At 43.1% G+C, this 20,731-nt stretch overlaps 1 protein-coding gene across 1 annotated transcript in view; it reads right to left on the reverse strand.

Moving 5' to 3' along the window:
* RAB5C (RAB5C, member RAS oncogene family) overlaps positions 1-20,419 on the reverse strand; it is a 72,169-nt gene extending 51,750 nt beyond the window's left edge. The window contains exon 1 of the mRNA XM_089690631.1: positions 20,323-20,419. The gene's annotated coding sequence lies outside the window, so the exon portion shown is untranslated. The remainder of the gene's footprint in view (positions 1-20,322) is intronic.
* Between the last annotated feature and the right edge of the window lie 312 nt (positions 20,420-20,731).

The raw sequence follows: 20,731 nt of genomic DNA on the forward strand, positions 1-20,731 counted from the left end.
TGGAGGGGTATGATAGAGCTACAAGGTAGTCCAAAATGTCCATCAACAAAGTCCAAAAAAAGGGGGAGGGGGGACTAGAAGTGTCCACAATGGTAAATTGGCAAAGGACAGCATCCTCAGAGCAAAGCTAGACTCTTTATGCAAAGGAAAGAAAGGAGAGGGGCGCTGGACTAAGGCTGGCCATACATTATACAATTTTCTTTAGAAAATTGCTTTAGATTTACCAAAAACCATATAATATGAGGTCAAACCTAAACAACACTTTCAATTGTATCCAATTAAGCAGGACCATGCACTACATAATTGAAGGTAAATCTAAAGGAAATTGGGCCGAAACTGAACAGAAACTTGTATAGTGTATGGCCAGCCTAAGTGCATCATTATTACTACAATGACAATTGGCAACTTACAAGAATTAAAGAGATAGGCATGTCACCAATGACATGGTCCAGACTCCTGGGAACTGGAGGAGGACAAGAGGTGTCCAAGCGTCAGGGTTGTAGCTGGAGAGAGGATCCTGGAGCGGCCGGCCGCCGCAAGGATCCAGCATGGAACGCAAATAGCACCGGGAGCGGACCTGACGTCAGCATTGGAACCTGATGACATGGACGGGCAGTAACACGTTTCGAATCGTAGCTTCTTCCTCAGACCCGACCACAACTGTAAACTAACAGCAGTAACTCGCTGTTACCAACCAGCTTTTCCTCCTCACACATGGATCCTGTTACTAGGACCCTAAAGTCGCATGACAAGTTGCACGATAAAGTGTGAATGGAGCCATATACTCTAATTCAAATGTAGCAGTACAGAGTTTTGACCTAAATTTATAAAGAAAAAATTACTTATTTGCAAAAAAACACAAAAAAAACAAAACAAAAAAAACACACACACAACAAAAAACTTGTGTTTTTTTTTTCCCCCTAAAAGTTTTTTTCGCTTCTATCGTAAACAATAATGAAAAAAAAAAACCCAGTGGTGATTAAATACCACCAAAAGGAAGCTCTATTTGTGTAAAAAAGAAAAAAAACATTTTTTTATACAAATGTTGTTTAGGTAAAGTTTAGCATGACTGTGAACGCTGAAAATAGGCCTGAGCAGGAAGGGGGTTAAAGTGTCCTGTATGAAAGTGGTTAAGGTTAACTGCTTCTCGTCCAACTTCAGTGGCCACGTCTTCTTGAGTGACCTGAGATGGAACAGTTTCTTCCATACGCTAGAATCATCAGTTAAATACAGATTTATATATTGTGATCATTTCCCCTCTTCAGCGCCTCTACTCCAGGGAATATAAGTTTAATGTTTGTAGTCATTCCTCACAACGGAGGTCCTCCAGCCCCCTTTTAAGCTTTGTTGCCCTTCTTTGGACTTTCTCTACTTCCAGCACATCCTTCTTGAGGACTGGTGACCAGACTAGACAGTATACTCAAGATGTGGCCATACCGGAGTCTGTAAAGTGGTAGATTTATCTCTTGGGTAAATACCCTTTTTAATGCATGCTAATATTCTGCTGGCCTTGCTTGCTGCAGCTTGGCATTACATGCTATTGCGGATTCTGTCAGCAACTAGAACCCCCAGACTCTTTTCCATCCTTGATTTCCCCAAAGGTTTCCCCCTAGCGTATAGTATGCATTTATACTTTTAGCTCCCAAGTGCACCATTTTTCATTATTAAATATAATGTGCTGTGTAGTTACTGCTAGTTATTGCTCTGCTTAGCTTTGTATCGTCAGAAAATACAGAGAATTAACTATACCATGGGTGTCTAACTGGCGGCCCTCCAGCTGTTGCCAAACTACAAGTCCCATGAGGCATTGCAAGACTGACAGTTACAAGCATGACTCCCAAAGGAAAAAGGCATGATGGGACTTGTAGTTTCGCAACAGCTGGAGGGTCGCCAGTTTTACACCCCTGATCTATACCAGCATCTATAAATCATTAGTGAGTGAAAATGTTAATAGGTTGATCTGGCAAGAATGATTTTTCATAAATCCATGCTGGTTACTACTAATGATACTATTTTCACGAGCAAATTCTTGGATATGGTCCCTGATCACCTCCCTCCAATAGTTTACAAAATGTTGATGTAAAGCTGACTGGCCTGTAGTTTCCTGGTATATATCTCTGTCCTTTGAGTATTTGTACCATGTTAACTTCCAGCTAGTACCATTCCGGTTAGTATTCTTTCCTTAAAGATTTAGAACAATCTGGCATTGACCTGGCTAAGTTCTTTGAGGACTCTTGGGTGTAAGCCATCTGGTCCTGGTTATTTGTTCACAAATAACTGCGTTGCATCTATGGACCACAAACCAAAACTGCAATTTAATTCATTGTTAATATTCAGAGAAAACTCCCCCATCCATTCAGGTCTCCATGCTTTATTTTGCTGAGAAATCATTTTGGAAAAACACCCCCAGGCATTTCTGACAGTGTCCATCTTGAGTAAGGGCAGATTAATCATGTAGCATTTGCTTCCTAGAATCCCTCTGCCCTTAGCTCAGGCATTGGCTGAGCTGAGAACCCTGCCTCCCCTCCTGAAGACTCCTGGGATGTAGGACATTTGCCTAGGCATGATAACCAGAAAGTAACTGAAGAAATGTAAAATAATTTTTTTAAAAAAAGGAGGTTTAAAGCAAATCAATATGATATACTCTCCTATCCATTTACTAATGCTAGCAGTAGAAGGATTAAAAAATAGTCAGTCAATGTTGATTGAGAGAGTGAAGTTCCACTTTAAAGCGGAGTTCCACTCACCGGTCAAAAAAGAAAAGCCAGCAGCTACAAAAACTGTAGCTGCTGACTTTTGAAAAAAAATCAGCCACTTACCTGTCCCTCGGTCCTGCGGTGTGTCCCCCGCAGCCCGTTTCACTGGCTGTCCTGGGTTCCAGGAGGCCGGCATCTCCAGTGTGGGCACCCAGCTGTGGTAACTTGCGGCTTCACAGCCGGGTGCCCACTGCGCATGCGCGAGTAGCGCTGCGCTTCATGAATGGTCCTGTAGTCTTCTGGTACCTGTCACGTGTCCCACAAAACTACAGGGAGGGAGGACACCTTCCGCTTCTGATCGCCTAGGCAATTGGACCGGAAGTGGGAACGGGTACCTGTAAAATTTGGAACCCGCTCTCCCCCACCCCCCCAAAGGTGCCAATCCTTAATGGAGAATGGGGGAGCAGTCCTTAAAGCAGAACTTCCCCTTTTGGGTGGAGCTCCGCTTTAAATTTTTCCAGTCTTTTAAAAACACTAGCTTCCATAAGCCAGAAGGGTACACTTCTTGCTGTGTTGCTTACACTATCTATGGTCTTGTCTATTATTCCCCTCCTTCTCCATAGTGAATACTGAGGAAAGGAATGTATTTAATACATTTGCCTTCTCCGTGTCATTTGAAACAAACGTCTCCTGGCTATCCTTTATGGGATCTATATGCTCCAATTTTACCTTTTACAATAGAAAATAAATAATTGGATGCTCAATAAAACGTAGGCAGAGAATTGGGTTTGCTGCTCTCTAAGAAATTGCCATTCTCTAACCTAGGACTAAAGACACTACCCAAAAAAAAAAAAAAACACAAACAAAAACCCACACACCATGATGGGTGTGGGAAAGTTCAACCTGTCTTACAGTTTTGTTTACCAATCTCCTATAGGGAGCACCATAACCCAGTGTTTCAGAATTATTACTACCTTGTGTCTCTTAAAACAGACAGTTTTGACAATATATACACTTGAACAGCTGCTGTGGACACCTGTGTCCACAGTAAAAAAGAAAAAAAAAAAAAAAAAAAGGGGCTTGAGGAGAACACAGAACTATTCACATCAAACTATGCATGAGAAGCTTTCACTACCCTAACAGCAGTTACACATGTACTGAGGCCAATCGGGTTACATACCACAATAACCTACCCGTGGGAGGAAAAAAATGCATGCTAACGCTTACATTAAGAAATTTCAAACTTCATGCAGATGGTTTACCTAGTGAGATTCAAACCCAAAGCATCAGGGCAAAAGTGGAAATCGTATAACTCACATACATCTGAATTTGTGATATCCTCAAAAGCTGGAGTACAACAGTTGGTTTAAGGTAATATAGTGACATATTAACACACAAAAGGTTACCAATTTCTCCCCCCTCTCTTTTATGATGGTACTTCCCTGAATGAAAACTTGCACTTAGGCCGATATGGACTTGTGCTCTGAATTTAACACCCGCATACACACACCTAAATGGCTACACTGGAACATGGCTATCAGGAATGTAAAGGTGTTCTGATCTGCATACTTGTTCCATAGCAGTGCATAGGGACAGAATGACAGCCAGGCAACCAGCATTTTCAGAATTAGAGCACAGCTCTAGTTGTTTATTGCTGGGATACGCTACCAAAAGACGTCTTTACAGCTGACCTCAAGTCAGATATAAAAAGGACAACGTTCATTGATAGACAGCTCTTCTATTCTTGACCATAGGGTTATAGCACCTAGCTGGTATGAACCCCCATCTCTGCTATAGGCAATCCAGCTCGTAACAAAGCAGTGTTAGAAGTAGAAAAACTCCAATAGAGGGGTGGGTGCTGCGTCCATCAATGTACTCCGAGAAGGGGATTTTACTGGAACAAAAAATCCTGTTTTCTCTTACGTTCATTGGCATTTGCCATTGAACACCAGAATTGGTAGGTTCACCCTGAGCACATATGATGGATGTGAAATGGTCTGGAGAAGCCGAGGAGAACGTTATGCTGCCTGTAACATCGTTCAGCATGACTATGTTGGTGATGGGTCAGTGATGGTCTGAGGAGGCATATCCATGGAGGGACACACAGACCTCTACAGGCTAGACAATGGCACCCTGACTGCCATTAGGTATCGGGATGAAATCCTTAGATCCATTGTCAGACCCTACACTGGTGCAGTGGGTCCTGGATTCCTCCTGGTGCAAGACAATGCCCGGCCTCATGTGGCGAGAGTATGCAGGCAGTTCCTGGAGGATGAAGGAATTGATACCATTGAATGGCCCCCCACACTCACCTGACCTAAATCCAATAGAACATCTCTGGGATAGCAGGTTTATGTCCATTTGCCGCCACCAGGTTGCACCTCAGACTGTCCAGGAGCTCAGTGATGCCCTGGTCCAGATCTGGGAGGAAATACCCCAGGACACCATGCGTCTTATCATTAGGAGTATGTCCCGACATTGTCAGACACGCATACAAGCATGTGGGGGCCATACAAACTACTGAGTACCATTTTGAGTTGCTGCAATGAAACTTCAGCAAAATACACTAGCCTACTGCATCATTTTTTCACTTTTCGGGGTGTCTTTGAATTCAATCGTCTGTAGGTTGATCATTTTCATTTCCATCAATCGATGGGGCATCCTTACATTCCTAACACATTACCCAGTCCATATCAATATAGATATCCAGCATTATATTTTTCCTCATTGACATCTGATGTGTTTTCAAAGTGTTCCTTAAATTTTTTTGAGCAGTGTATTTCATCTGTGCATGTAGCCGTTTATATGTAGTTCAGCTTCAAAGGTTCTAGCCTAAATAAATTTGTTCTCTATATTCAACACAATACAAAGACATATCGGATTAAAAATAGCTATGCCATTATGTAAAATCTGTATCCTAACTGCCATTTAATCAAGCCACGTTTTCTATAAACAATAAAAGACACAAGGGTTGATTTGCTAAAACTGCAGAGTTCAAAATCTGGTGCAGCTCTGCATAGAAACGAATCAGCTCCTAGATTTTACTGGCAAAGCCAAAAGTATTGGGACACTACTCCAAATCACTAGATCCGTGTGTTCCAATCACCTACATGGCCACAGGTGTATAAAATCAAGCACGTAGGCATGCAGACTGCTTCTACCAAACATTTCTGAAAGAATGGGTCGCTCTCAGCTCAGTGAATTCAAGCGTGGTACTGTGATAGGTTGCGACTGGTGCAATAAGGCCATCCGAGAAATTTCCTTGCTACTAAATATTCCACAATCAGCTGTTAGTGGTATTATAACAAAGTGGAAGAAACTGGGAACAGCAACTCAGCCATGAAGTGGTAGGCCAAGTAAAATGACAGAGCGGGGTCAGCACAGTGTACAGAAGTCACCAACTCTCTGCAGAGTCAATAGCTAAAGACCTCTAAAACTTTGTGTGCCCTTCAGATTAGCACAACAACAGTGCGTAGAGAGCTTCATGGAATGAGTTTCCATGGCTGAGCATCTGCATCCAAGCCTTACATCACCAAGTGCAATGCAAAGCATTGGATGCAGTGGTGTAAAGCACGCCGCCACTGGACTCTAGAGCAGTGGAGACATGTTCTCTGGAGTGACAAATCACACTTGTCTTGCAATACGATGGATGTGTCTGGGTTTGGCAGTTGCCAGGAGAACAGTACTTGCCTGACTGCATTGTGCCAAGTGTAAAGTTTGGTGGAGGGGGGATTATGGTGTGGGGTTGTTTCTCAGTGGTTGGTCTTGGCCCCTTAGTTCCAGTGAAGAAAACCCTTAAGGCGTCAGCATACCAAGACATTTTATACAAGTTCTTGCTCCCAACTTTGTGGGAAGAGTTTGGGGAAGGCCCCTTCATGTTCCAACATGACTGCGCACCAGTGCACAAAGCAAGGTCCATAAAGACATGGATGAGCGAGTTTGGGGTGGAGGAACTTGACTGACCTCAACCCGCTAGAACAACTTTGTAAAGACCTAGTGCAGAGAATGCGAGCTAGGCCTTTTTGTCTGACATCAGTGCCAGACCTCACAAATGCACTTCTGGAAGAATGGTCAAACATTCCCATAGACACACTCCTAAACCTTGTGGACGGCCTTCCCAGAAAAGCTGAAGCTGTTATAGCGGCAAAACACACACATGAATCATTTAGGACCAGTTCACACCGAAATGCAATGCTGGAAAGGTGCCCATTTCCCACACCGCAGGTGTATCCGCTGCCCTCGCAAGAGACATGCAGGTGCCAATGAACTGTTAAAATGGCAGCCCAAACGCATCTTCCAAACGCAGTATGTTTGTGCCCTCCAAATCACATGGTACAGTACTTTTCCCTGTTCCAGTGAATTTTTCAGCCCATTATGGGCTGGTTCACACTGGAATGCTTGAGTTTCTGTGTGTTGTAGTTTTTACAGCTCATTCATCTGAATGGGCTGCAATACACATTTTAACAAGGAAAAAAAAAAAGAAAAAAAAAAAAAAAGAAAAAAGTAGTGATTGCACTACTTTTTCAGAATGTGCTGTACCAAACCGCATAGTACTACAGTATCATGCGATTTGGTGGCCACAAACACACTGCATTTGTGAGATGCATCTGGGATTTCCATTAAAAATTAATTGGCACCTGCATACCTCTTGCAAGGGCAAGTTCACCTACAGTTTGGGAAATGCACATGGAACATGACTTTCCCGCACTGCATTTTGGTGTGAACTGGCCCTCAAAAGAATGGGCTGCTAAAATGCACGTGTTCCAGTGTGAATTGGCCCTCACACACTTGTAAAAGAAAAAAAAAAAAAAAAAGTTTTTACCCTACATAACCCCCAAAGATGTATGAACTAAATGTAGTCCTATGAGGAAGCTTTTCAGCAGCAAGAATTCCAACAAGCTGCTAACGCCACTATATATGCACAGTATAATAGTATATATCTATGCAAAAGAAACCTGCTAAACTGGTGCTGTATTACAGATACAAGGAAACAGCAAGTGGAAAAATAAGTTATAGAATGCTATGCCACCCTAGGCAACAAAACAAAAAGAATTAAATGTGTTGCGTTTTAAGAGTGAGGATCACATAGAAATATGACATTCAAGCCCAACTCCAGTTATATGTTTTTTGTTTTTGTTTTTTACTTGCACACTCTACCCTCCTCTTTTTATCTGAATCCATCTAAAAGTGCAACTCCAAATACTAAAGAAGACATCACTAATGGTGATTATCCCATATCAGTGTAAAAAAACAAACACAAGAAAAAAAAAAAAAATCATACCTTTCATTCATGCTGGAAAATACAGCTGTTGCTGTACTTCTGGTCCACTGTGCATTACATACAGGGAAGTAATAGTGTTTATCAACCTTATTCTTCCCTTGTCCATTCACAGAAAGCCTTGTATCCACAGAGTACAAGGTGTTTTGTGAAGTCACAAAAACCTTTTTACCTAGAGTTACTCTCTCTGCAGTGTGATGTCACAGGTCTCTCTATTTATCCTCCTGTAGCAGCGGTGGTTGTTCTTTACCCCTAGACAGCACAGCAATCATGTAATGATACATCAACTCCACACTGTCCAGGAGAGCTGTCAGCCCAGGCCAGTGTAAAGAAGAATGGTAACTCTGCCTTCACAGAGGAGGAGGGTATAATAGCCAGTTTTTTTGTTAAGGTGAAGTTGGGCTTTAACACCACAACCTCCAATGGCCTGAAATGGAACTACAATTTTTTCCTTTTTAGGACAGTGGGAGGAATGGGTCACCGATCTGCCCATTAGTTTATGTTTGCTATTTTCACCCATTTTCTCTATGGCAAGATTCACGCTCACATTTGGTTCCCATAAGAAATTTCACTGTGAAAGAAAGAGGGGAAGTCAAATAGTGCACCATATTTGCTACAGATTTGTACTGCTGTGCAATCACCTCCATGGTAAACGCAAGTGGTATTGTAACGGAACCGGACCCCGACTGTACTTGGGTATTTCCGTTAAACTCCCGCTTTCTGTCCGAACACAGATCCACGGACACCACTCTTGAACGAAACCAGGAAATAGACTGCTTTATTTTAACACAGACACAAGATATAAACAGTCAAGGGAACAATCCACCTACCTGCATATGGACACAGGGTGGGGCAAACCAAATCTAGCAACCAGAGACACATCAGCAGACACCCCCACCAAGCCAATACACAAACTCATACATACCAAGCAAAACACAATAGAACAATGGGATGCACCATATGGCAGTAAACAATGAACAACCCCCACACCCCACCTATACATGTCTACACAATATCAGGACATTCCACCTTGTACCCCTAACAGGCACAGGGTGACTTACACATAGGAGGGATATGGGGAGCTGAGACAGGGGTCTCCCCACCCCTTCAAAGTGAGCTGTGTTCCATGAGCCCCCCACCCAAAGTCACTCCCATCACAGGTACTAAACCTAAAAGTGTATTATATTGCAGCTTATCAGTCAGATTTTTTTTTAGGCTTTTTTCCCCTCTGTTTTCACTCGGTGATCTGGCCAGTAACTCACTTCATGTATTAGTGAGACACCTCTCGAGAGGCATGAGCACAGAACACAGCAGACAGCGCTGCCCTGGAGGGCTTCATGTGCAGGTAAATGTTTCATAATATAATATGTGCATAATGACAAACAGCTTGTGCCCCAATTGTTTTATATTTATTTTTGTGGTGGTTTACTACCACTTTAACTGATACATTCTGCTAGAGAGATTGAGTTTCTGAACTGCAGACTTGCTGGTTGAATCATTACATGAAAATAGAAGAAAAAAGAAAGCCTAAAAAAGAAAAACTAATGCAGCCATTAAATCTAAAAATTTGTAAGCTGCGATAGAATAAATATTTGCTTATGGATTTAGGGCCAGTTCACACTACATGCATTTCAGTTGCTTTTTTTCTGCATCCATAATGCACAGAAAATAGGTTATATGGTTGTCAATGTCATAGTTCACATCAGCGCTTGCAGTTCCAGTGCTTTCCGGTTACAGAAAAAAGTAGAACAGGCTGCATTCTTTCTGCACAGAACTGTACTGGAACACGGTAAACCGCATCAAAAACGAACAGGAATGTGCATGCCTCTATTTAAATTGAAGAAAAAGAGAGGAGAAAAAAAAATGAACTGGAATGCATTAGGAAAAAAAAAAATAAAAAAAAAAAAATAAAAAACACACACACACACCAACACATCACTGAAATGCATCTGGACTTCATTTCTATAGTGTGACCCGACCCTTAATATCACTTTTAGGCTGCACTGCAGGGTTGAGAACTGTCATGTCAGTTGTAGTTTAGGGACTCCTGTGCTTGGCGGTAGGCCAACTGATGTTTCTATAAAGAGTACCTGTCCCTAGATCTGTACCATCAAGCAGAGGCCTTTTCAGTCCCCATGTGATAGTAATGCAAATCGAGGATGGGGGGGGGCCAACACCACACTATGAAAAACAAAAATTAAAAGAACCTTGTTCTCCCAAAATGTGTAACATAATAGGTAAAACTTTGTCTCGCCTATTTCTAATACTGGGTATTCACACATACATAAGAGGTAAAATAATAAAGCTGATCTCCATATTTAAAGTGGTCCTAAAGGATTAAGGTGTTTGTTTGTTTTTTAACCTGAATGCATTCTCTGCATTAACCCCTTGGCAATGGTGCCTCCCGACCCTTTAAGGGGTTTTAGATGTCGGGAGCCGGGGTTTGTGATCATGTGACCACAGTGACTGGTGGAATACTCCCAATTGCAAGTAGAGATCGGGAGCTTTTCGTTAGCCACCAGTAACTGTGCATGTAGCCAAGACGATGTAGTTTACACATTGTGCCCAGCAAGAGCACCTGTTAGTGCAGTAAATACACTATCATTCCAAAATTATTGGGACGCCTGCCTTTACACGCACATTTACTGTAATGGCATCCCAGTCTTGGTCTGTAGGGTTCAATATTGAGTTGGCCCACCCTTTGCAGCTATAACAGCTTCAGCACTTCTGGGCAGGTTGTCCACAAGGTTTAGGAGTGTGTCTATGGGAATGGTTGACCATTCTTCCAGAAGTGCATTTGTGAGGTCAGAAACTGATGAGAAGGCCTGGCTCGCAGTCTCCGCTCTACTTTATCCCAAAGGTGTTCTAAAGGGTTGAGGTCATGAGACTCTGTGAAGGCCAGTCAAGTTCCTCTACCCCAAACTCGCTCATCCATGTCATTATGGACCTCACTTTGTGCGCAGTCATGCTGGAACAAGAAGGGGCCCATTAAACTATTCCCACAAAGTTGGGAGCATGAAATTGTCCAAAATGAGTTCCCTTCACTGGAACAAAGGGGCCAAGCTCAACCCCTTAAAAACAACCCCACACCATAACCCTCCCCCTCCACCAAACTTTACAATTGGCACACAATGCAGGCAGGCAAGTATCGTTCACCTGTCAACTGCCAAACACAGACACGTCCATCGGATTGCTAGACAGAGAAGCATTATTCGTCACTCCAGAGAACACGTCTCCACTGCCCTAGAGTCCAATGGCAGTGTGCTTTACACCACGGCATCCCATGCTTTGAATTGCACTTGCTGATGGAAGGCTTGGATGCAGCTGCTCGGCCATGGAAACCCATTCCATGAAGCTGAAAGCCACACAAAGTTTGGAGGTCTTTAGCTATTGACTCAACAGACAGTTGGCAACTTTTGCGCAGTTCTGCATGCGCCAACCCCACTCTCTCATTTTACGTGGCCTACCATTTCATGGCTGAGTGGCTGTTGTTCCCAGTTGCTTCCACTTTGTTAAAATACTACTAACAGTTGACCGTGGAATATTTAGTAGTAAGGACATTCCATGGATGGACTTATTACACAGGTGACAACCTATCACAGTACCACGCTTGAAGCTCCTGAGAGCGACCCATTCTTTCACTGAGCTCCTGAGAGCGACCCATTCTTTCACAAAATGTTTGTAGAAGCAGTCTGCTTGCCTAGCTGCTTTATTTTATACACCTGTGGCCAAGAGGTGATTGAAACACTTGAATCCAATGATTTGGAGGGCTGGCCCAATACTTTTGGCAATATTGTGTAATTCATTTGGGACAGCTTGGCCCAAACAAACTATTTAGACAGGCAGTAAAATATGGAGACCAGCCTTAAGGCCATTTTTTAAATGCTAAAGTGTTTAATTCCTCACCCATTTATAAATTTGGGGTATCCAAGCCAGCCGTTCTCAGCATCCTCTCTGAGCGGGGCTCCCACTCACATCACAACTTCTACTACAGCAGCTCCCTCTCAAGCATACAGGCTACATGGAGTGGGGTTAGTGGAGCTTCCGGACCTGACCCCGCCCCCTCCCTGCTGGTTGGCCCAGTATTCTAACATGGTGGCGGACGGGGGGTGGCCTGGTCAACATTCTCTCCACAAGAAGCACAAATAATCCCCCCCCCCCCCCCATTTTTCTGGGGGAAAAAAAGTGCGTCTTATGGAGCAAAAAAATACAGTAATTTTAAGGGCTAGTTTGCAGGAGCATACTTAAGCTTACACCCATGCAAGGGCCATCTTTGCCTGCATGAGATACACAGGTGTCCCGTGTAGGTAGTTCCATTCGTGTCAATTGGGACACCCCAGCTGCATGGACACAGCTACTTCTTCCAATTTGACATCCATGCAGATGCAGGTCCCCAAACACAGACAGTGTGAGTTTGGGGTACATGCACCCACACATGTCAAATTGGGAGCAGCAGCTGTGTCTGTGCAGCCGCTGTGTCCCAACAGACGTGAATAGGACTGCCAGCTCAGAGATGCATGGAACACCTGTTCATCCCATGAAGGCAAAGATGGCCCTGGCAGGGCAGAACACTTAAGTACACCTGTGCAAACGACAACTAACTGTGCAATTATCTGCTTGCTTGTAGATTCGTTTCAACAAGTTTCCTACATAGTAAAAGAATGATATACTGGACCCACTGCAAGCACAGCCCAAACCTGGGGTTTCTAGATAAGCAATTACCTAAAAATATTAAAAACCATTTAAATGAAAGTAGAATTTTACAATGTGCCAGTTCCCGATTTTATGTTAAACAGGATTTAACAATTAAAATTTAACTCATAGTAATTATGTCCGGGTTTAACAGCAATTTTCTCTAGATAATAGGCAGCAAGATGACAGGACAGTTAGTCATAGTTCACATCTATGTGTACAAAAAAAATCCTGCACATTGCATTTTGGTGTTCTCCATTTTACCCTTGATAGGGATTTATCAATTCATGGCTATGGGTCACCGACACCTAGATGCACAAATTTATTGATGTTAGCATGCATCAGTTAAGAAAAAAATAACTTTATGATTACATTTACATACCTAAATAAGTGTACATATTTTAAAGACACATTAGACTTTTGTTGGATATCTAACACAAAAAAAAAAAAAAAAAAAAAAAAAGAAGAAGAAAAGACAAACACGGGAATAGCTCTGACTGGTTGCTGGACCTGAGCCGCAAGTGATAGTAGGGATTGGAAGCCATTAGCCACTCGGGGAGGGGTACACTTATAAATTTGTCTTTTTACAGATTACAGACATGATGGGGTTAAGCATGGATTTGATTTGTCTACTTACATATAAATCAGCACTTATTTGTACGCAGGACTCTTCAAAAGACATGTTAGATGGATAATGCTCAAGCTGACAGACCCACCAAGGCAGCAAGTGTGTCCAGCCAGACGTGGGGGCAATCACCACCACAAAAAAAATTCTATCATTAAATGGCCTGACAATTCTGAGTCCAGCCACGGATAGCTTTGGCCACCAGCAGTCTGCACCTGGCTCAGTGTCTGCACCTATCAGCACATAGCTGTCGATCCCAGCTTTTTTTTTTTTTTTAAATAACAAACATATTATACTTACCTGCTCTGTGCAGTAGTTTTGCACAGACTAGCCTGGATCCTCTTCTTGTGTCCCCCTGCTGGCGCTCCTTGCCCTCCCTCCTTCTGGGTGCCCCCACAGCAAGCAGCTTGCTATGGGGGCACCCAAGCAGGCATACTCCTGACCAGGGTGGATAAAAATCAATGAAAAAAAAAAAAAAAAAAAAAAAAAAAAAAAATCGGATTTTTCCATCATGAAATAAAGATTAGTTTTTTTAATTATGTAGATTAAGGCTCTATATGTTTAATTTTTTTGGTAAATAAATTCCATGAATCCATTCACAATGTCATGCTCTTCCAGAAGTTTTTGTAAGATTATTGGGCAGTTTCTCTGCCTACAAGATATTATCACAGATGCTTGGTTTACTTTTGCAGTTCTCAAAACTGAATTTGACTCAGCGGAGATCACATGCCTCTTCTTCACAGCAAAAATGTTATAACATGAACAGAGTTAAACAAAAGACCTTAATCCTAACTTCTACAAACCTATGAATACAGAATCAACCCCTTCAGTGCTAAGCTTCAAGAAGTTCAGTGAATAGAATAGAAACAATATTTTTCTGATTGTTTGGAGTGGAATAGATCTGCACAAGAAGAAAGTGAAACGAAGTGTGAGGAGGAAGGGGCTGACAGTCTAAGTTTCTTAAAATATATATATTTTGTTTAGCCAAATTAGTTAACAAACATGGATGTTTGTTTAAGCAAATAACATATGCTGTAATGTTATTGTTTCAGCTGAATAAATCTATTTAAATTGTTATTATTAAGGTAATGATTATTTTTCTCCTTCAACAGAAAAGTTGTCCAAATATGAATGATTAACCTATTAAACTGGGGATAAAAAAAACGAATATGAAAAGTTGTTATTCTAAAAATCTTCATCTACTTGCATATTAAAGTTATACCAGCAAGAATTAGTCTTTATGTAGAAAACTAGGATTTAAATCAAGCCTGACTAGTGATTTAAATCAGTTTGATTTAAATCAAATCCACCCTGCTCCTGACCCACAGCTGTGCATGTCCATTCACACACAGAGCCATGGCTCAGCCCCGCCTCTTCTCTCTCCTGACTGGATCACCAACTGAGATTGACAACAGCGGGAGCCATTGGCTACCTCAGCCAATCAAGAGTGAGTGTCCCCAGAGAACCAAGGCTCTTGTGGATATCACTGGATCGGGATGGGGCTCAACTAAGTGTTAGGGTTGGCTGGGGGGAGCTGCCGCACACAGAAGGTTTTTTACTTTCATGCATATAATGCATGAAGGTAAAGAACCTTGAATCTTTAGAACCACTTTAAAGGACTGGTAAGCTGTAATAGATTACATTTTATTTGGTTTAGAAGAGACTTTCACTTAAATCTGCATTTGTGCTACAAACACAAAGACAGACCTCCCTAGTTATGGCCTGCACACTTGCCAATCCAATAGTTACAGGGCTGATACTATTTGTATACAGAATTACTAACAAAACGAAAGCAAACTATAAAACCTATTCAAGATCAATATTACCAGATGAACACAAAAAAATAAAAATAAATTGATTGAGGATTCACATTGTATGCATCATTTTTGCAAACTGTCCAGAAATGTATGGTGCATCTTTAAATTGTCAGAATGTGAAAAAGGTTTCTTAAATATTAATTCTTCTGTCCGCATCAGCCTTTCAGTGTTATCAAGTGTTGAGCAGATGGAAGATTGAAAATGTATTCGGCAGCTGCTGCCCAAACTGTCCACACGTTTCTGGCAGAAGTCTACATAATGTGGTCTATTATATTCCCGGAGTGTCAGGATAATGTTATAACAACCAGTGGAGTTTCTAGGTTATTGTGTTTATACTGATTGGGGGAGAATAGATAGATCTTGGTCTGTGCATCTAATAACATTTGTGTAGGTATACTGTACATACATGTATTCTGGACCTTCTCCTGCCTCTATCTCTGCAAAATGACCACCTTACAATCTGACTGAACAATTGCCCTTAGATTCACCAAAACATGATGACCTGCTGATTGGACTGTTTAGATAAACCCCTCACATTATAGTTGCTGATCAGTGATGAGCTCGGGCGGGCGGGCGGGCGGACGCACGCACGCACGCACACACACCTGAACTATCTTCATGGGATGCTGTGAAAGCCAGCAGCCAAAAATAGGCAGTGGAGGCATTACCCTCCCCACAGCTGCATATATGCATGCCCCTTTTATATATGTGGCTGCAGGGCATGGAATGCCACAACTGCCTATGATTGACAGCTTCCCAGCGGGATACAGCACACAAATTTGGGCTGGTGTCTGAACAAGCCTGAGCTCATCCCTATAGCTGATAAATCTAACTGGAAATTAGGGACACATAGGAAATGACAGAATGTCACCCATTCTCCCACTGTCCACACCATCCCTGAATGTTCTAGCATATAGTACTTGTCAGCAAATTCACACAGTCTATACGTCCATCGTTAATTGACATTTTTCAACACATCCTGAAGAGACCTCGTCATCACCTTACAGGTGAAACTCGAAAAATTTGAATATCGTGCAAAAGTTCATTTATTTCAGTAATGCAACTTAAAAGGTGAAACTAATATATAAGATAGACTCATTACATGCAAAGCAAGATAGTTCAAGCCGTGATTTGTCATAATTGTGAGGATTATGGCTTACAGCTCATGAAAACCCCAAATCCACAATCTCAGAAAATTAGAATATTACATGCAATCAATAAATAAGGATTGTACATAGAACAATATGGGACCTCTGAAAAGTATAAGCATTCATATGTACTCAGTTCTTGGTTTGGGCCCCTTTTGCAGCAATTACTGCCTCAATGCGGCGTGGCATGGAAGCTATCAGCCTGTGGCACTGCTGAGGTGTTATGGAAGACCAGGATGCTTCAATAGCGGCCTTCAGCTCTTCTGCATTGTTCAGTCTCATGTCTCTCATCTTTCTCTTGGCAATGCCCCATAGATTCTCTATGGGGTTCAGGACAGGCGAGTTTGCTGGCCAAGCACAGTAATCCCATGGTCATTGAACCAGGTTTTAGTGCTTTTGGCAGTGTGGGCAGGTGCCAAGTCCTGCTGGAAAATGAAGTCATCATCCCCATAAAGCTCGTCTATGGAAGGGAATCAGCCGATTTTTTGGCAAAAAAAAAAAAAAAAAAAAAAAAACGGCCAATTTTTGCACCGTTAGTAGATTAATTGGTCGGCCGTTTTTTGGGGTTTTGGCACATTTTTTTTTTTTTTTTTTTTAATCGGTAAAGTTGGGGGGAAGAAAAAATCGTCCGATTTTCCCAGCAATGATGGGCAAATCGGCCGATCGTTTTACCGATAAAGTCTGCGCATGAGCCGTGACCTGCAAGAAGAAAAAGAATTCCAGTCCACTGTTATATTTTATATGAAAAGTATTGCGGTTGCAACAATGTATCTATTTGTATCTGAATAAAAACATCTGTATCCGAAATGGATACATTGTTGCAACCGCAATACTTTTTCATGTCAAATATAATAGCGGAGCTCTCTGCAAGGGACAGAAGTAATTAAATGCCGACCATAGACGAGACGCAAATCGGCCAATTTTTTTTACCATTGGTGGTAAGATCGACCTATTGAACGACCGGTTTTTCGTTTTTTGTTTTTTTTTTTAAATGGACGGTTTTCGACCCGTCTATGGCCTGCATTAATGAAGCACAGTGGACCAACACCAGCAGATGACATGGCTCCCCAAATCAACACAGACTGTGGAAACTTCACAATGGACTTCAAGCATCTTCCAGTGTGTGCCTCTCCATTCTTCCTCCATACTCGGGGTCCTTGGTTTCCAAATGAGATGCAAAAGTTGCTCTCATCAGAAAAGAGGACTTTGGACCACTGACAACAGACCAGGTCTGTTTTTCTTTAGCCCAGGTAAGACGCTTCTGACGTTTGATGTTCAGGAGCGGCTTGACAAGAGGAATACGACATTTGAAGCCCATGTCCAGGATCTGTCTCTTGATGCACTGACTCCAGCCTCAGTCCACTCCTTGTGAAAGTCCCCAACACTTTTGAATGGCCTTTTCCTGACAATCCTCTCCAGGCTGCGGTCATCCCTGCTGCTTGTGCACCTTTTTTCTTCCACACTTTTCCCTTCGACATAACTTTCTATTAATGTGCTTTGATACAGCACTTTGGGAACATCCAACTTCTTTTGCAATTACCTTTTAAGGCTTTCCCTCCTTATGGAGGGTGTCAATGATGGTTTTCTGCACAACTGTCAGGTCAGCAGTCTTTCCCATGATTGTGATTCCTACTGAACCAGACTGAGAGACCATTTAAAGGCTCAGGAGCCCTTTGCAGGTGTTATGGCTTAATTAGCTGATTAGAGTGGGACACTTTGAGCCTAGAATATTGCACCTTTTCACAAGGATTTGGGGTTTTCATGATCTGTAAGCCATAATCATCACAATTATGACAAATCACAGCTTGAACTTTTGCACGATATTCTAATTTTTTGAGTTTCACCTGTAGATCCCAGGGGAAAGAACAGAAAAATAAAGTATTTTCAATGCTTACTTAAATGTTTGCGCTAAATACTTTTTTCTCACAATATGTCTTGGAACTTGCTAGGAAACGGACACTCCAAAAACTGTCAATTCTCCTTACATGTCACAGCCCCCTCATCTTTTTGGCTTGTCTACTTGCTGTCTGCACTGGCCCAGCTACCCCAGCCCTCCCTCCATAATCTTTTAAGTAGCTGCCAGGGTAAGGGCAGAACAGAATACTATAAAACATCCTTAGGGTAATGATTAGGTGCCGTTTTTCATGCGAAATGCATCTACCTGCTAGTCCTTTACTGTATCTGTATTTTGATCCTTGTGCTTCAAGTTTAATAAAGTGGATTGTTGCGTGTAGCCATCTGGGCTTCCTATTCTTCATATTGTTCAGTTAATGAGCTGGGCTGGCACCTGACTGGAGGGAGTGTGCAGGGATCACTAGAGGTAAACTCACCAGGAGCTGCGAAACAGTGTGTTGTGGTTGTAAAGGCAGAAGGGTTTTATTTTACCTTTATGCGTTCTGTGCATTAAGGTAAAAGTCCGTCTGTGTGCAGCTGCCCCTCCTGAGCCTGATCTTGATCCAACGCTGTGCCTGAGAGCAGCGTCTCTCTTCTCACTGGACATAGAGGCAGCAGCGGGAGCCACTGGCGCCTGCTGCTGTCAATCACAATCAGTAAGCAGAGAGCAGGGCAGCGTGTCAACTGACACACACAGTGCAGCTCAGGATCAAGCCTGCTCAAGTGGCTCGCTATGGGGCAATCAGCAGGAGTGCCAGCAGGGGACCCCAGAAGACAAGGATCGGGGCTGCTCTGTGCAGTACTATTACACAAAGCAGGAAATTATGACATGTTTGTTATTAAAATTTAAAAGAAAAAAAAAATTTACAATCACTTCAAGCTGAATAGGCAATTTCTAATGCTTACTCATTCATGAATAAATATCTGGTGAGACTGTCAGCTCCCCATCCTCAGGGTAAGAATGCCATTTCACCTGCAGTGCATTCTGTGCAGTGTCCTGACAAAAAGGGATGACAAGGGTAGTCATGCTTATAACCCACCCCCATACCAATCAGTACAGGTCACATATCTGGCAGAGGGTATCTAAAAGGATGTTCTGCAGAGGAACAACACACCAACTGCCCCCTTAGAGCCCTTCTACCCACTCCAGCAGAATTAAAGTCATTTAAATGCCTATTTCTTTTATTTATTTTTAATAACACATCATACTTACCTACTCTGTGCAGTGGTTTTGCAATGGGCAGCTCTCATCCTCCTCTTCTGGGGTCCCTCTCCAGCACATCTGGCTCCTCCTCCACCCCTGCTGAGTGCCCCCACAGCATGCCACTTCCCATTGGGGCACTGGTGCATCCATTGACACGCTAAGAGAATCTCAGCCCTGCCCCCCTCACTGGCTGTGATTGACAGCAGCGGGGACCCACTGGCTTCCGCTGCTGTCCTGAGCCAATGAGGGAGAGGGCTTCTGCTCTTGTGCACATCGCTGGATCGAGATCAGGTTGCATGCATAAGGCTTTTTAAGGTAAAGAGAAACCCTTTAGAACCACTTGGAGGTCTCTGTGATGAGGGGTATGTAGGTGTACCTCTTTCTGGTGGAGAAGGTAGGTTACTAGAAAAGGATGACATGTACAGGAAGAGTGGGGGAGGGTGCCCAGGAATGTTCAGACCAAACACCAAATACATGGTATTTCCTGGTCATCGACCCTTGTGACCCATCTATTGCTGCAGGGGGAAGAGGGCTGAGGGGAGGATAGTCATCCATGGAATAGTGGGCAGGCTGGAGCAGGACAGGTGACACTGGAAGCTGCATTCCTGTACCAGGAAATAACGGTGACACCAGGCTAGACAGGCAGAGGAGTGTAAGCACCTAGATCAGCTGAACATCACCAACACATCCTCTGACAGTAAACATTACATGTATCACAACTGACCATTCAGCTGCAGGCATTGCCCCCAGACTGACAGCCGCTCAGCACTGTATGAGAGGCCCTGTCCACCTAAGGGACCATACACAGCACAGTCTGGGCCCCGAGCAGGCCTCCTCTACTACACAGTGTGTGGCTCGTCCCCCTCCTGCCTCTGCAGGAAAGGCAATTTCCGGTGCCACCAGCCCTCCGTACTCCCAGTCGTGTTCCCCCTCTACAAAGACACAAGGTCACACATGCCCGGTCCTCACCTGTCTGCCCGTATCCGCCTCCTCTCTCCCGCCGGGAGATCTCCTTCTCTTCCTTCTTCTCCGGCCTTTACTTCCGCCTTTCCTGTCTCACTTCCGGGTACGCCCCACTTTCGTTCTCTCTGATTAGTGAGCGCTGCAAGATGACAGCGCTGTCAACCAATCGTCTAGCCGAATCTGGCAAGGCTGTCGGAAATGACGCAAGAGAAACAGTAGAATGCGGAAATCAGGCCGCAGGAGGTGATGGGGATTGTAGTTCTTGGTTAAGGAAGTTCTGTGATTGACTTTCGGTTCGTTTGATGTTCTCTAGGACGGTGTGTGCCCACCTTATGCCTTGTGTGGAGGGGGCTGTGTGCCTATGGGGGGCTTCTAATTTGGTGGCTTTTAGTTGGCTCTCTGTTCCTTCTACAAC

This window comes from Staurois parvus, unplaced genomic scaffold (genome assembly GCF_062004578.1).
Source record: "Staurois parvus isolate SC_StPar_1 unplaced genomic scaffold, SC_StPar_1.0 ptg000538l, whole genome shotgun sequence".
NCBI classification, from domain to species: Eukaryota; Metazoa; Chordata; class Amphibia; order Anura; family Ranidae; genus Staurois; species Staurois parvus.